This window comes from Globicephala melas, chromosome 2 (assembly GCF_963455315.2).
Source record: "Globicephala melas chromosome 2, mGloMel1.2, whole genome shotgun sequence".
Lineage (NCBI taxonomy): Eukaryota > Metazoa > Chordata > Mammalia > Artiodactyla > Delphinidae > Globicephala > Globicephala melas.
Window position 1 is genome coordinate 73,694,688 of NC_083315.2, and position 18,087 is coordinate 73,712,774.

Here is an 18,087-nt window from a genome sequence, read left to right on the forward strand (position 1 = left end):
GACTTAAATTAGAAACACAGATTAGGACTTCTTCTTATTGTTCCTGTAGCAACTCTCTGTCTAGCTTCTGATCTCCTAGAGTCATGGTCTCTGCAAAGATTTTCTGAAGAGCCACCCGAAAGAGAAAAGCCGGGAGTGTATTTATGCTGTGTTTGCGTCAATCAGCATACGTACAGTTCGCAGCAATCTTGCTATATCCACACAGGCCAACCAACTCTCCTTGGCTTGTTTTCCTCCCGGGAAATTCCATCTCAGGTAGCAGAGGAAAAGATCAGAAAGACCACAGTGCTGGGAGACAGGAGATGCCCCACCCCCATCCTGCTCTGTGGCTGGTCCCTGTGGGACCAGATGGGCCATTTGCCGGCTGGCAGCCTTGGGTAATTCACCCAAATCCTCTAGCCTTGTTTTCATCATCTGCACCAATAGTGCGCCCCTCAAAAACTGTTGGAAGGATTAAATAACATAATATGTGTGGAAACATTTTGTGAGCTGTTAACCCATGCTTTCTCCAAGGGACACTGTATCGTAACATGCCATATATAAATATGTATATTTTTAAGACCATGTTTGTGACATGCCACATCTTGGAAATTCATAGTGCACTTTGGCATCATGCTAAAGCATCCGAGGAGTCCTGAGAAGTGAACTCTGTGGAAATGTGTTTAATGCACTGTTTCACAAATTGTTTGACCTGGAATCCACTCTTCAGTTAATACCTCATGTCAAGCTGTGCTCTAGTCAGCTTTAAAACACTGAATCAACACAACTGTTCTCATGGCTGCGTGATGGGCATGGGCCTCTAACCCTGTACCTCTCCCCACCCCTACCTGCCTCAGCTTTCTTCTGTGTTGGCAGACTTCCCCAAACGTTAGTGATGATGACTAACGGCAGCCCGAGACTCACATTCTATGGCTTAGGACCCCAGGAGAAAGAGCATCTCTTTCCCATTGATTCTAGAAATAGTGCTGACCTCATTGACAAACTTTGAGTCCTAGGCCCAGCCTTGAAGCATTCACAGTGGGCCAGGGGAAGGCATATTTTCATTGGTCAGGCCCAGGTTATGGGCTTAATTCTGGAAAAGCCAATCGTATCTAAGCTTTGTGGACTGAAAATAAAAGGAACTGGTTCTTCAAGATCAATGTTACAAAAAGTCAGTTGGAACTTTAGTGAAGAAATTCCAGACAGGTTAAGAAAACAGCAGAAGCTGTTGTGTCATTCCTTCTCCATCATTTTCTTTTCCTAGCCCAGAGGTCTGTAAACCTTGGTATACATAAGAACATTCAGGGAAATTTATTGAAAATACTGATTTCAGGCCTTACCCCACCTGCAAGATTCTGATTCCACATGTTCAGGTATTGCTCAGAAATCTGTCCTGGTTGCAAACGCCAGGTACCTGTGGTCCGAGTACCATATTTTGAGAAACAGGGGCAATGGGATAAAGACATTGCCAGCAGTTCTCAATCTTTGCCGTATATCGAAATTGAGCACCAGGTCGACATCTGCGGGGGTGAGGCTGGCAAAGTACGTGTTGACATTGATCCTCGGGTGTTTCTGATGTGCCCTAAAGCAGTGCCTCTCAATCTTTACTGTGTCTATGAATCAGGGATTTTCTTAAGCCGCAGGTTCTGATTTAGCAGGTGTAAGGTAGCGCCTGAACGTCTGCATTTCTAACACGGTCTCCGGCGCTGCTGCTGTTTCTGGTCCACGGACCACACTTTGAGTAGCAAGGCACTGAAGGCTGAGAACCACCTGTGTATTTTATTTATTTATTTATTTATTTATTTATTTATTTATTTATTTATTTATTTATTTATTGTGTGGTACGCGGGCCTCTCACTGCTGTGGCCTCTCCCGCTGCGGAGCACAGGCTCCGGACGTGCAGGTCCAGCGGCCATGGCTCACGGGCCCAGCCGCTCCGCGGCATGTGGGACCTTCCCGGACCGGGGCACGAACCCGCGTCCCCTGCATCGGCAGGCGGACTCTCAAGCACTGCGCCACCAGGGAAGCCCCCACCTGTGTATTCGGTGTGCATGTTTTAAGGCTGTGTCCTTCAGCGTTTACCAGCCTGCAGGGCAAGCATAAAAGCACCTTCTGTTTCTAATAGGATTTGTTAGTACTGATTTTTCTCACTTTGTTCTGGGCTGTGCAGAGTTCATCTTCAAAAGGCTCAGAGAGAACACAGTCTAGTTCCTAAAGACTGGAGTGCACATCTGCATGTTTTCCGTTTAACTAACCTTCTGGACTCCGGATCTTACTTGGACTCTGGAAAAACAAGGGAAAGTGATGCAGGATCCCTTAGGGAGCTCACCCTTAAGGTGGCCAACTCTCCTGGTTTTCCCAGAAGTGTCCTAGTTAGAGCACTGAAAGTGTGACCCTAGCAGTCATACTTTTTCAGGGAAGAAAGACCTGGAGACCGATAACTATAACACAAGGTCACACGCGCAGATAGGGAACCAGCTCTAATTCAGCCTGAGGGCTCAGGAAAAGCCAGGTTAGAGGAGGCCTTGGAGGCTGAATAGGAGTTCACCAGATTGGGGACTGAGGATGAAAAGGGGCGGGGGCATTGAGGGCTGCGGGAAAAGTGTGTGCAAAAGTACAGGGATACATGCATATGCAAAAACCCGTAACTGCTCTAAGCCCTTCTCTGTTTTGAATGCAACCCTGTCTTAATTTGACATGGTGATGTACTGCAAAAATTCTTGCCCCTGGATAAAGCTCTGGGGAGTGAATAAAGCCCCACCCTGCAGGTCTGCAAACACACCTCTTTTCTCATAGCCACTTCTTTTGTTATCTTGGCAAATGGATAATTTTCATGATTTGTTCATGGGTATTTTTCTCTGGCCATATTTCTGTGCCCTGTTCTGGTTTATTCATCCATTCAAAAGTATTTATCCTATACTCTCTCTGTGCCAGAACAGTTTTAAGCACTTACAGTGTATCAGCAGACAGACACCCCTGCCCTCAGGGAGCATACATTCTAGAAGAGGAAATAGACAAGGAAAAGTAAGAATTTTAAAAGTAAATTATGTCTGCTGGCAGGTCATAAGTGCCGAGGGAGGAAGATACCTGAAGGTAGAGGTAATCAGAAGTATAACTTTGTACAGGTGGTCAGGAAAGATCTCTCTAATTCGATGATACTTGAGCAGAGGGCTGAAGGACGTGGGGGAATGACCATGCAGATATCTGTGGGAGAATGTTGTGGACCGAGGGAATTGCAGTGCAAAGGTCCTGAGGGCACTTGGCATGTGCAAGAACCAATAAGGAGACAAATGGGTTTGGAGTGAATGAGGCAGCAGAGTGCTGGAGGAACGGAGGTCAGACAGGTGGACACATGGGGCCTAGGTCCAGGATAAGGATTGACACGGAGTGAAATGGGAGCCCTTGGAGGGGGCCTGAGTAGAGGAGGAACACGCTCTGACTTATATTTTTAGAGCATCACTCTGGCTTCTAGATGAGAAGTGACTGTTAGTAGGGTAAGGGTGCAAGTAGGGAGACTGGTGATGAAGCTAGCACAGTACCCCAAGCAAGAGATGATGGTGACTCTGACAAAGGTGGACGCAGGGGAGTGGTGAGAAGGGGCTCTTTGTGTCCACTGATTCCCCGCACAGTCACTCCCTTCTGGAGTCCAGAGAACTCCTCCAACCGCCTGGGTGATCTGGGCGGATCTCTCCACCCACCTGTGCCCTCACTTGCATCATCTATAAAATGATGCCAGACAGTAGTAATATCTGCCCAACCACACTCACAAGGTTCTTTTGAGAGTTCAATGAGGTCACAACTTGGAATGCATAGAGCCGGACGGCAACACAGATGAGTCAGAACCCAACAGTGAGATATCTCATCTGCCAGTACAGAAAAGATGGGCTGCTGTCTTCTTACTGCTCCAGATAATTCATGAAGGAGGCTACTGAAGGTGAAGGTTACACCCCAAACCAAACATCAAGAGGAGACATTTATGATTATCTGGTCAAACCGCATCTCTCTTAGACAAGGTCACTAAGATGCAGAGATAAAGGTGGCTTTCCCAGACAACCCAGTAAGGTCAGAGTGCTAGTTCTGAGTCCTCTTCTGCCAAGCTGCCCGTTCACACATCATGATAAATGTCCCTACCTTGAAAGCTAATCAAAGCACAATTACTCTCAAAGGAGAAGGAAGAGAAGGCTCTCAGCTGTGAGGCTACAGCAGCTTTGCAGCTCTCAGGTACATCATCACATTAGATCCTCCCAACCTCTCCAGGAAGTTTTGAATTTCCCCCTTTTGCAAATAAGGAAACAGAGGCTCAGACAGATCAGCTGAGTTACCCCAAGTTACACAGCCAGCAAGTGCCAGGAAAGAATTCCAGCTCTTCTGGTACCTAAGCCAGTGCACTTTCCCCTGCATTTGATGAAAACCTCCGGAGAGGGCAGGACTGGTGTAATTGATGGAGGTGTTATCTCTGTTTTTCTAATTACTCTCCCCGAAACCTGCAGCAGGGGATTCGAAGGAACATTTTTGATTTGTGAGTGTAGTCTAGTGCTTATTAGAATTTCTGAGCTTCTACACTGGAAGTTTCAACAGGCTTACTGCGGTACTTTTGAAGTGTTGAGTGTAAATTTAAGGCTAAAAAACACTGTCAAGCCAAGTGCACTGACATATTATTAGGTGATGGTTGGAAGAGTTAGGTAGGTGGGTGCTTTACAGAGAGGCACGCACTGAGGTTCACACACTGCAGTTTTCTGAGCTGTAAGAGGAAAGAGGCAGTGAGTGGGAGATCAGGAAGGTGCTGGAATTGGTGCAGAGATCACAGGCAACACTGCTGTTGACAAGTACCTAAGAGACTCGTTCTTGCTGTTCATCTGGGATATGTGACGTGTTGCTTGGTTTTAACTTTTAATCGATGTATTCTTCTGAATCAAGAGCTAGAGTAAGGTTTTAAGAGGCAGAGATGTCTGCCGGAACACAAAACACAGGGTCAAGACACCAAAGCTGGGGATGCCAGTATATTCTCTGGAGCTAATCATGGCTAAGGTTGATGGAGACTTTGAATCTGCCGGGTGAACAAAGCCTCCTTCCATTCCATTTCCCCTGGCAGCAGGCATGGAGGCCAGGGAGCTGTTGGCTTACCTACACCAAGGCCCTTGGCAGGATATCGGCACCACAGCCCTGAAGCTCTGGTCCTCTGTGACCACCACCCCCCCATCCGCCATGACCATGTCATCACCACTGAGCTTTCACTCTGTTTCTGATTTGAACCCTGGTCCGTAGGACAGAAGTCCCATCGTGAATAGAGCTGAAGCCTGCCCAAACCCCTCTCCCTTGAGACTGGGCCATCTCACTGACCCCACTTCTGGTCTGTCAGACCTTGCCAGGTCCTACCGCCCTGCCACCTTCTGGTGGTACAGAGTCCACTCTGCCTAGACTCTGTGGAGGGGTATGATGCCTGCCTGTGCTGCTGTAGCTCCTTGCGAAGTGCAGGCTGACTACTGCCTAAAACGGGGTTATCCCCTTCACTCACCCATCCTTCCGATGGCTACCTGAGGTTCCATTAAGGCTCATGGCTGAAGCTGTGTTAATTAAGGCAATCAAGAAGATTGGTACTGATTATGATAATTGCCATTCATTGAGTGAAGGTTTTATAGTTAGATCTGGGTTCCCGTCCCTATTCTAACCTTACTAGCTCTGTGACCTTAGACAAGTTACTTTACCTTTCTGATCCTCATTTTCTCATCTATAAAATAGGGGTCATAATAGTACCCACCTTACTCTTAATGTATTGAGTGGTTACATGCGTGAGTTATGGTTTTAGTTTTAAGTAAGATAAGGAACGCAAAGTACTTTGCAAAGTACCTGGCACAGAAACATTCAGTTAACGTAGTTGTGTCTCTCCGTGGTGGGAGTATGTACGATGATTAACCACTAGTAGTATGTGCTGAGCACTCGTCCAGGGGCTTTACGTCCGTTGTGTTATTCATTCTGAAAACGTGCAAGGAAAGCAACATCAGACCCATTTTACAGATGCAGAAGCTGAAACTTAGAGCTTCTAAGTAATATTTCAAAGCCACACACTTGGGAAATTGCGTAGATGGCTGGAACTTGAGCCCTGGTGAGTTGGATTCCAAGCCTGAGCTCTTTGGCCTTGAAGATATGGATGGCAATGAAGGTCTTGAATGACAGCTCATTATAACAGTAGAACGGTTGGTGGTCACGTCCTCTGTGATTAATTGCCTCATGAGTGGAACAAATAGGGAGTGTTGCAAATAGTAAATACTTCAGGAGTGCAGAGGAAGAGAGACAATTGCTCAGGCAGGCTTATTAACAAAAAGCTTTATGAGGAAATTTTTCACTTCGTTTTTTTAAACGTTTTTTCCTGCTTATCAAAGCAATACATGTGCAATATATACACATTCAAAGACTTATTTCACACCTAGTTTTATTTCACTGTCCTACTTTTTTCTTTATCTGTTTCTAACTCTTCTCACTACCCCATACGTTGACAGCATAACTGAACTATTATGAATTTTTGGTAAAATCATCTGGTAATATCTATTAGGATTACAGCAGCACACATCCTCCGACCCAGCAACACTGCTTTTGAGACTCTGTTTTTTCAAAATGAAACACCATTATGTGAAGATATATGCACAAGTACATTTCTCGTAGCATTGCTTACAGCGGCCAAACATATTAGAAACAGGACAAATGTCTTTAGTTTGTCAGTCAGGGGATACTTGATAAATTGTGACTCATTAATTCTAGAGACCTTGATGTTGGCTATTTTAAAGGCCGGGTTTGATTTCTCTATACTAACTTGAATAAAACTGTCTTAGAATCTTAGCAGTTTAGAATTTGGGAGCCAAGTCTACTTTAAGAGAAGATAAAGTAATGTAAGGAAAAGTAAAAGTATATGTTTGCATTTGATCAGAAAAAGACATTTGCACAAGCACAGCACCTGGGGACACAGGACTTATCAGCATCTTGTCTGACATGGATATGGGCCTTTTGTACATTATAAACTCAATAAAACCAAACAGTATGGGGGCAAGAAAGCTAGTGTGTCTCTTGGGCAGATCTAAAGCATTTAGAAAAGAAGGGGATAATCCTGCTCTTCTCCAGGCTGACCACATCTAGAGAATCGCATTTAGTTTAAAACAATGTTCACCAAGGAAGTAAGGTTGAAATCATGTCATTGGAGAAATATCTGAAAAACAGTACATTTTTATTCTGAAGAAGAGCAGACTCAGAGGACACACTATAATTGTCTCCAAATTTCATGCTACACGAACTGTTAGAACTTTTCTCTGGCGCCTCAAAGCTAAAACCAGGATCAGTGGATGGAAGCCAGTAGGAGCTGGTGGTTAGCCCAGTATAAGGAAGGCATTTTTAACTATCAGAGCTGGTACAAAGTAGTAAAATGACTTGCCCTGGAGATTCCAGTCTCTCATTTTGTCTCTACTCGTGTTGAAGGGACCTGATGGGAAAAGTGAGAAAGGAGTCAGGTATTTGATGGGAACAGGGTCATGCCTGATACTATATCCCAACCCATCTACAACCCTAATCAGAGACTATTCAAGCTTGTCATTTGATCCTGAGATCAGGTTTTCAGTTGTGAGCTATTGGGAGAGGCAATGTAAAACCATGCTGTAAACTCCAGCTGTCGAGTTGGACAGACCCAGGTTTAGATCCTGTCTCCCCCACCTCTTTCTCTGTGACTCAGGCAAATTATACGCCTCTCCAAATCTGTTTGCCTGTCTGTAAAATAGGAATAGTATTGGTTTGTTCCTCAAAGAGCTGTTATGTAAGAACTAGCTACGATAATAATACATATATCATGTTGGACACATGGTAGCACACAGTGAATTCTCAATAGGTATTTTCAAGTTAAATCACGTGAATTATTCTTGTCCTTCTTATTATGTAGATTCACGTTTAATAAAGTAAAGCAAGAGTATTTTCTGATTAATCTTGAAAAGAACCATAACTTTCTCTGACTTAGAATATTTCCTTATTTCCTAAGATTTCTAAGTTTTATAAATATCACATTATCCAATTCACTTAAGTATATTTGGTTGTTTTGCAGGTAGATCTATGTCAGAAAAAGAATACCGGACTTCCCTGGTGGGGCAGCGTTTAAGAATCCGCCTGCCAGTGCAGGGGACATGCGTTCGAGCCCTGGTCAGGGAAGATCCCACATGCCGTGGAGCAACTAAGCCCGTGTGCCACAACTACTGAGCCTGTGCTGTAGAGCCCGCGAGCCACAACTACTGAGCTCGCATACCACAACTACTGAAGCCCGCACGCCTAGAGCCCGTGCTCTGCAACAAAAGAAGCCACTGCAATGAGAAGCCCGCGCACCGCAACGAAGAGTAGCCCCCGCTCACCACAGCTAGAGAAAGCCTGTGCACAGCAACGAAGACCCAACACAGCCAAAAATAAAATAAATAAAGTAAAATAAATAAATTCATAAAAAGAAAAGAAGAAGAACACTGAATCTGGAGTCATTGGATCCAAGTCCAAGAGGTTTGGCTGTCGTGTCGAAGACAGGTAATTCTATAGAGTCTCAGTTTCCTCCTTCAAAAAGTAAGAATAAGCACATGTATACCACCTAATTCACTCATACGCTTGTATGGAAGGATTAAATGGTCTAACATAAGTAGAAGTGCTTTTCTAATTATAAAATACTAGTCAATTAGGAACTATTATTGTTGTCCTGACTTATAAAATGGGCAAGGGGTATGATTTCTCTGGCCCCCAAATCTAAGACTATCAAAGGCAGGACCATTCTGAGAATTTAATCCTAAACCTTCTGAGTATAGGAGTACATCTGAGAAAGAAAATAAGAACGTTCCCTGTAAAAGTAGGCATTGGCAGCTCTACAGAAAACCTTTTGGAACCATAGTTTACCTCTCCTGGTAGAAGAAGTGGAAAAGGTGAAGAAGAAAGAAGTAGAAAATGCTTTGAGTGTGACAAAGCATAAAGCATTTGCCCAATGCTTTTCTTAAGAGTAGTTTTCCCTGCTTATGTATTTGCTTGCTTAGTTAGTTCTAACAAGTTGAACATTCTTAGTTGCTAATGATGAAAGTGGAGAGGGGTGCACTTGAAGAAGGAGGGCTGGGTCAAAGCAGAACAGAGACAGGCCTTAAGGATTCAAAGACCTTTAGCACTGGATGGGGTCTTGGAGGTGATTTTACCAAAGGGAAGGATTCGGTAAAGATGTAACTTGCCCGTAACTGTATTGCTTGGAGGCGCAGCACTGACAGTGCTCTGCTAAGGTTTGTGCTTTGGTGTTTTGTTTTGATTTCTAAGTAGATTCTGAGAAGAAAGTAAGGTAAAGAGGAGAAAGAAGGGGGAAAGGAGAGAAAATATGCTTTAACTGAAAGGAAAACATTTCTGTTACTCACCCCTCACAGAAGAATCTGGAACATTCATGAATATGTTTGAGAAATGTTTGATTTTTAATAGAGGATGAAGCTTCTTTCCCAAGGAAATACAACATCATTATCTCCACTAGGGCTTCCCTGGTGCTGCAGTGGTTGAGAGTCCGCCTGCCTATGCAGGGGACGCGGGTTCGTGCCCCGGTCCGGGAAGATCCCACATGCCGCGGAGCGGCTGGGCCCATGAGTCATGGCCACTGAGCCTGCGCGTCCGGAGCCTGTGCTCCGCAATTGGAGAGGCGGCAACAGTGAGAGGCCCGCGTACCGCAAAAAAAAAAAAAAAAAACTCCACTACTTGGACTCTGTTCTAAGGAGAAAAAAAATAGTAATTTTTTTTTTAAAGTTTCATGCTACAAAATGTTTACTACAGTACCATTCCCGACAGTGGAGAATTGGAACAACCCAAGGGTTCAGCCAATGAGAGGATATTTGAGTAAATTATGATGTAATCTATCAAAGATTATACAACCACTACAAATGCTGTTACTGGGATTACGAAATAAAGTAAGCAAAAGCTTTTGTTATAGTGAGGCAGGGAATGAGGACAGCATTGCGTGGACAGCATTGATCAGAGGGAGGATTCAGAGTAGGAATCTACTGTATTGGAAGAAAAGAGATAAAAGGAGGTCAGTAGATAGAAAATGAATTAGGGACTTCCCTGGCGGTCCAGTGGTTAAGACTTCGCCTTTCCAATGCGGGGGTGTGGGTTTGATCCCTGGTCGGGGGGCTAATATCCCACATGCCTCGTGGCCAAAACACCAAAACATAAAACGGAAGCGATATCGTAACAGTTCAATAAAGACTTTAAAAATGGTCCACATAAAAAAAAAAAAAAGAAAAAGAAAGAAAATGAATTAAATTAGGAAATTCATAAAAAGGTGTGAATTTTCGACAGGGCTTTATAGGGAGACAGACAAATCAAGGAAAGGTGAGCAAAGTTGGAATAATTTGTACACTTTTGGCTGCAGGAGTGAGAAGGCCAAGGACAGAGTGGGAGGTCGCCAGGTGGGGTTATGGCTTCAATCTCGGCTCCACTGAGCACTCCCTCCACCCAGTGGCTTTGACAAGGAGGCACCTCCCTTATGATAAGAAATTCCACGTGTAATTTCAGGAGGAATGTGAGGGGGACAGACATCAACATCATGACAGACAGTTTTCTAACCATGAAAGGAGAGTGTACATATGTGCCAGGAGACTGTAGATTTGTTGCTTCTCTCTTGGTTTCGTTGCAATCAATCAGATATTTCTCCCTCCGCGCAGTCACTTGGACATTCTAATGGAATTGTCACCTGGAAGGCACATTCTATCTAAGCCTCCTCCCACATAAGCTGGGGGTTGCAGCCGTTGTAACAGCCTGTTGTGTGGATTGCTTTTCCTGTTCTTACCATTGCCAAGGAGGACAGGCTGTCTGGAGAGGAAAGCAGGCCAAGAACTAGGAGTCAACAGTTACAGTGTATATTCACAGTATTATCATCAAAAACATGTACATGCGGGGAAAAGAATAGTCAGAAAGGAAATACACACCGATACCAGCTGCGATTGCTTTTGGATGATGTCAACATGGGTGAAATATTTTTTTCCTTCTTTTGACACAGCTGTGAATTTTCCAGATTTCCTTTAATGAAAGAGTGCAACTATTGTCATTTATAAAGTGTTAAAAATAACAAGCACAAGACTAAAGGAGAGAGTAGCACCATTTGATTGAGAAAATTTTCCTTCATTTTTCATTTTAATTATTTTCTCATTATTAAAGTGATACATGCTTACTGTAGAAAATTCCTGGTACTGATTTAACCTCTAGCTTCATTTTACTATACTACGTTTATTTGTCCTGCAACCAATCAAAAATTCTCTTTTGAAACAGAAGGGATATCAATTCATCAGTCTCCCATTCTTCTCTTTTTACTTATTTTATTAGATTTTTAAAATAATTTCAAGGTGAATAAAGGAAATATTAATCTTCCCCATTCTCAGATATTCAATGTTAACGTATGATAGGTATCCTACCACTCTCTCTCTATTCTCACACAAGAATATAGAGTTTTTCCCAATTTGAAAACAGAACTACACTAAACATATTACTCTCTAACTTTTTTCTCTTAACAATACATATCCCAGAGATGAGACACAGAGGTGAAGTACCTTGTCCATGGTCACACAGCTAATGCGTGGAAGAGCTGGGATTTGAATTGAAAAAGGTGAGTTCTTTTGTTTTCTTCTTTTTTTTTTTTTTGGTTGTGCCACACCGCTTGCAGAATCTTGGTTCCCCAACCAGGGATCGAACCGATGGCTCCTGTAGTGGAAGCATGGAGTCCTAACCACTGGACCACCAGGGAATTCCTGGGTCTGAGCTCTTAATCACGACAGATGATTGTCTCTGACAAAAGAGAAGAAGGCAGAGAACAGATCTGAGGGAGCTGGTCAATGTTTCGGGGAAAAGAGGATGAAAAGGAGCGTGCTAGCCTGCAGTGATTTTCCCTCTTAATTCTATACTCCAACAGTTCTTCCTGACTTCACACATCCTCTCTGTGAAGACAGGTCCCGTCATGAAGAGGGGCATCCACTGGACCGCAGGCTCCACATCTCCTACCTTGGCCATACCATAAATGCTCAGGAGATGGTGGTGGTTGGTCAGCTGCTTTGGGCATATGTAACCCACCTGTCCATCCCTGGCGAGCAGCCGGGCATTTTGACTTGTAATTGTTACCTGTTGTTTGCTTTCACATCAGGTGGCTTCTAGTTCTTGGATTAAGGAGGAAGGATGTCAGCACTGCAGCCTGCAAATGCTCTTGGGTTCAGGCTTGACATCGTGACAGGTAATTTTATAATTGTGAAAAAAAAATGTACATATGTGCCAACTGACTTGGGACATTTATGGGTCCTTTTTTTTTTTTTTTTTTTTTTTTTTTTTTTGTGGTACGCGGCCTCTCACTGTTGTGGCCTCTCCCGTTGCAAAGCACAGGCTCCGGATGCACAGGCTTAGCAGCCATGGCTCACGGCACGAACCCATGTCCCCTGCATCGGCAGGCGGACTCCCAACCGCTGCACCACCAGGGAAGCCCTATGGCTCCTTTTAATTAAAACTCAGACAGGAATTTTCGATTTGTTACCTCATAACCATTGATGATGCAATGAATGGTTCATTCTGAATTGATCCTAACCTGTAGGAAATTGCTGTTTATAATGCACACATCACTTTCTTCCCCACCTTTTCCCACCTTCATTCCACTTTCATGTCTCTGCTCACATCTCATTACCGTGGTTGTCTTGCCTCTTAAAAAAAAGGAAAAGAAGAAAACTCTTTTGTTCCTTAATTACTGCATTATTATGAGATGTATAATGAAATTCTGATGTTCATGTTTATAAATATAATCCTGGAATTGCTATTTGTCACATGAATTCGAGTCCACAAATATATGAGGAGTGCCCTGCAGTATACAAGGAACTGGGGATACCAAGACTGTACACAGTCCTTCCCCAGTAGGAGAAGTGAAAACAGATTACCTATAGCACCGTGTGCAAAGAGTAATAGAAGGCTGGGCACACTATAGAAGAAGCACAGGAAAGACAGAGACAAGAGAAGTGATATAAGGGAAGCCTTTATGAAAAAAGTAGTTGTTTAGCTGGGTTTTGAATAAGAGTTTGACAGGTGGTTGAGTAGAAAGGGAAAAATCACTCAAGTCATCTGCAAAAGCACAGAGGTAAGAAATTGCATGTGTGTCTGCCATTTGTTGATAATGGAGTGTACGGGCAGATGAAGGAGGGGTATAAATGAGAATGGGTTGGTTTCGTGGTTTTGAGATTTTTATTTATTTACACTCGCTATGTACCAGATACTGTTATTTTCCAAATACTCTTCTAATCCTCATAGCAATTTAGGCAGACTACTGGACTGCAGAATTGAAGTAAGACCTGACCTCAAAAATCTAGATGATTGGTCAAAGGAAATAAAAAGCACGGTAAATGTGATTTTATAGAAACAGACTCAAGAACGTTGAGGTCCATATGTAACTCTCCTCCAGCAGTAAGTCCTCATGCCCCAGAAGGAGATTTTGGCTTGATTCTGAGACAGGGAAAAGGGATTGCTATGTACAATTACTGTGCACCTGAACCTTTTCACACTGATGTCCTTTAACCCTCAACATCATCCTGTGAGGTACGTGGTGGTCTCCCCATTTTACACGAGGCTTGAGGAGGTCAAACAAGTTATCCAAATCACGCCACAAGTAAAATGAAGGGGCTGGAGTTTGTCCAATTCGAAATCTGTTTCTCCATCCCATGCCTTCCTAGAGAAGAGCCAGAGAGAACCAAACACCAGAGACTTTCCTCAAGCTACTCCACCCTGGAATGGCTACAGGTAGGGCAGCTCTGTGTGGTGCTTTCTTGGACAATCTGTTAAGGAGTGTGGAGAAGACAGGTGGGAGAAAAGGCTTTCTCCTTTGGGTACTTGGCATTTAAGACAGGTATCTGATGATGCTCGTTAAATACTTACTGAGGCCGTGTGCTCTTTCTTTCTGGAGTTTCATCATAAGATGGGGCTTTCAGGGGAGACAATTTATGACCTACACTACCTCTTCCCTCTTCCCCCAACCAACCAAGTCCTGATAGGTACCAGACAGAATCACTGAAATTAAGCCATTCTACAAAAATAGGGGTGCATGGTCATCATGCCCTTAATGGTTGTCATTTTACAGGACTAAAGCTCAAGAACTTTGGAATCCACATCCACCGGGTAGGTTTTTGTTTTTTCTTGGAGTTCCTTGTATTGTACCTTGGTGATTAAATAGCCCAGACATATATAATACTTTTCCCTCGCAATTCCACCCCCCCTTTCTATATCCTCCTTTTCCACTTCAACCCTTCTCCTTCCGCTAACGCGCCTCTCTAGTATTGCCTTATCTGCCTTTGTTACGGAAAAAAGGGAGCTGGTACACTAACTCACACAAAGGCTTTGGTGACCAAAACTGACTTTATATCCGCCATCCACTTTCAAGGTATACAATCTGCATTTTAAAAAAGAAGCTTTGAGACAGTGGTGTTCATCTCAAAGGAGTGACTCTCCAATGGTAAAATTTCTGGCAATCTTCCTCGGGAAGATTAACCATAATCCAGATCGCTGGCATTTTGCGCCTGTCTCTCATGAGCCTGGCACAGAGTTAAGCACTTGCATGTGTGACTGATTCTCACAACAACCTGCCAGGGGGGCATGACCATCCCCATTCAGAAAAGGAAACCACGGTTCAGAGAGATGAAGCTATTAAAGCTATTCACTAAGGCCAAGGAAGATTAGAACCCGGGTGTGTCTGGCTTCCAAGCCTTAACCCCTTCTGACGCTCGTGCTGCTTCCCTACGAGGAGATGATGGGGTCCTTCTGGTCAGCTGGTTTCCATGGTGTTGGATGGTTTCCTCCACTTACTACACCTGGGACAGGTATAGCATGCACTTGGCAATGAAAGGGAAAAGGGCGGGACTCTGCGTGTTCCTCCAGAACAAGTACCCTAGAGTTTAGCCCGCGAGCCTGGTCACTTCTTTGTCTTCACTTTGCCCAGTTTGGAGGTCTTACTGCTCTTCAGGTAAGGTTTCTCACATAGAAGCTTTCCTGAAATGAAGGAATCAAAAAGCAGGACCAGGGACCCAGGACTTACTGTGACATCTATACGCTGACCCGCGCCCGTAAACTATTACAGCGTGAGTGAGACCCGCGCCCGTAAACTGTTACACAGTGAGTGGTCTTTTCCAATCGCCTTCAGGTGTTAGTTTAAGCGAGTAGATTTAAAAAGAAAAGTTGAAAAGATTTTAAAGATTTAGTAAAAGGGAGCAGTTGATACACATCAGGCCCAGTAATAATGCCCTACAAACCTGTCAGTTTGTAGTAAAGTGACAAGAGTAACTGAGGGGAATCCTTGCCCCATGGTTTATGGTCACCGACTTGGTCCACTTTGATGAATCAGCTAGTTTGACTTATTAGAAAAATGAAATGAAATGTTTGCCCTGGCCCAGAATTTCCACAGGCCCCTGCAGGATAAAAAGATCCCTTTTCTGTGTCTCTTTAATTTTATAATATGCATAATGGTCTCCGTGAAGCATCTTGTTCTGAATTTATCAGAGCTTTAAACGAATGTCATGATCTGTTTTAATTTAATGATTAATGTTATCAATTTAAATATTGTCGATCTTTTCTTGTCCTTGCTAAACTTGCCCACAGATGGGGACATTCTCATTAGAAATGCAGATGCCTAGATACCGCTCAGAAAATGGAAGGGGAAAAAAAAGCATGTCTACAATAAATATTGCAGCCAATTAGACTTCATCATAGTAATTTCTCTGGCTTTGTAATGTTTGTTTACTGAATTTTGTAGGGAAATTGTTGCGATTTCTGATATCCAGACTCATAAAAACTCCATCCTCGTGTTTCCCTGCAATGGGAAGTTATAACAGTAAGAAACATTTTCTTCCTTACCAGACTGCATCTCAATTATGAGTTAGACATTCGAAGATCCAGACCCAAACGTGTAAATCTGTTTGTACACATTCAAAGAAAGCTCTCATACATTTCCTAAAAACCCACACATTAATACTGCTTACTTTTCAGCAGGGGTAAATGGGGGTCTCAGAGACCTCCTCAGAACAGGCTGGAGTTAAATAATATTGCATGTTTTTCATTTTACTGTGATGAATGCAAAGCTATTAAATAACCTTTTAAAGAGTTGGTGTAATTATCTGTAAACAGTAACGTTACAAAAAAAAGGTCAAGTTGTCCTGCCATTAGATGTTTATGGATGTAAACTGGATTTATGTTTCCATAAAACAGGCACTGACTAACTAGATTAATTCTCCACAAACTAAACCAACTGTAGTAATATTTAGACACAATAAAATGATGCCAATTAAAACAATTTTATTTTTTGTGTCATTTTGATTAACAGCACACTAAAATTAACCAGAGACCTTAAACTCCGAATGGTTGGCAAAAGGCATCCACAGCTCAATATTATTACCGACAAGAAGAGCAGTTAAGTGAGATGGCTGTGCAATAGTATGAATATTTAATTAATAATTAGTCATGTAATTTCTCCTCAGGAATTATTATCCCTCAAACTGGTTTGTGAATTTAATTATTAGCAGCCTTTTTGTTTCCATGTCCCCTCATTACTGTCAGGATTGATGTAACATAAACTTCATTAAAAATTAAAGCAAGAGTCTTAATTACAAGGCTACCCTGACTGAAGTTAGAATTAGCCAAGTCAGTGATGTGCAAATGAGTGCATTATTTAAGAAACATGCTGGAAGTAGTTATGCTAATGTGAGAGGTTCGCAGTAGCAGACCTTTTCACTTGCAGTTGCATATTCATTAAATGCACTATGCAAATTTAATGTAGCAGTCTTAGTAATGCGTTGTTAATTTATTCAGATTTATTGAGTACGACTTGTAAAAAAAAGTACAAATTTAATTACTCTATCTAGTAGGGATGGTATTAGGAGATAGCAGAGGTTTAAAATGTGTTGATCTGGATTACCGCAGTTTGATGGAAGACGTGGTATCAGAGGACACAGTTTTGATAACTGGGCTTGAAAGAATATTTGATTTACTTATGGAATGATCTAAGAAATCACTGAAATGGCACATGTTCCTTCCCAATAGGAAAGTAAAAAAGTCTTGGTTGTATTAACTTAAGAGCTAAAGCAGTGCTGAGTCCACAACCTAATGGTCATAATGACTCTGTAGAGACCAGTAAAGGTTATGGATGGAGATCTGTATGAAGCAAACTATCTTTGCGGAAGGTTCATTGGTGGTTGGCTGTACCTCCGTGGTGCGCTGACAACCGGCTAGATGAAACCACAGGAATCCTGGCATCCTCTGCAGCGGAAACGCCCTGGCACCCGGCAGGCTGGTGCTATCTTCTCAGGTGGACACTTGGGCTCCACTTTCAAGGGATGCCAAACCCAGAACACAGGGGAGAAAGTGTGTGCTTTCAAAGAGATACATAACCCTCACTAGCACTGGTCACTAAGGCATCACACTTACGGAGTGGACACGCCGGGACTGCTCTCTACTCATCTGCGCTCACCTGATTCTCTGGAAAACCTGGCTGTGAAAGTTATCTCACCCCTATTTCACAGATGAGAAAACCGAGGCTGAAATTGGAATAGTAATTGATGCCCGTGGAAGAGCTGGGATTCAAATCTAGTCCCGTGTTGCTCCCAAGCCTGACTGCACTGCTTTCCCCTTTGCCCCCGCTCTCTTCCTCTCCCTCCTCACTTCTTCCCTCTCTTCTCCCTCTGTCCCCTCTCCTTTCCTTCTCCTCCCACTCTGTCCTCCCTTAATATCGTTTTCCTTTCACTCTCAGATAGATAGATAGATAGATATAGATATAGAAATACGTGGGTGTGTAGATATAATTTAAAAGCTGAAAACGGCTGGCCTGTTTCTCCTAAAGTGCTACAAACAAATGTATAGGTTAAATTGGAATAAAACTGTTTCACGTTCAATAGAGCATCCCCTGACAACCCCATTAAGACTGGTAGGGAACAAACAGGGAATGTTCTCTTTGACTCAAGGCTTGGAGACCACTGTGTGATCGCTATTAGCAGCTTGGTTGGCTTTGAACTCCCCTCCCACCTTTTAACATTTTTAACAGTTTTTTTGCCTTTATAGTCACAAAAATGGAGTCTAATA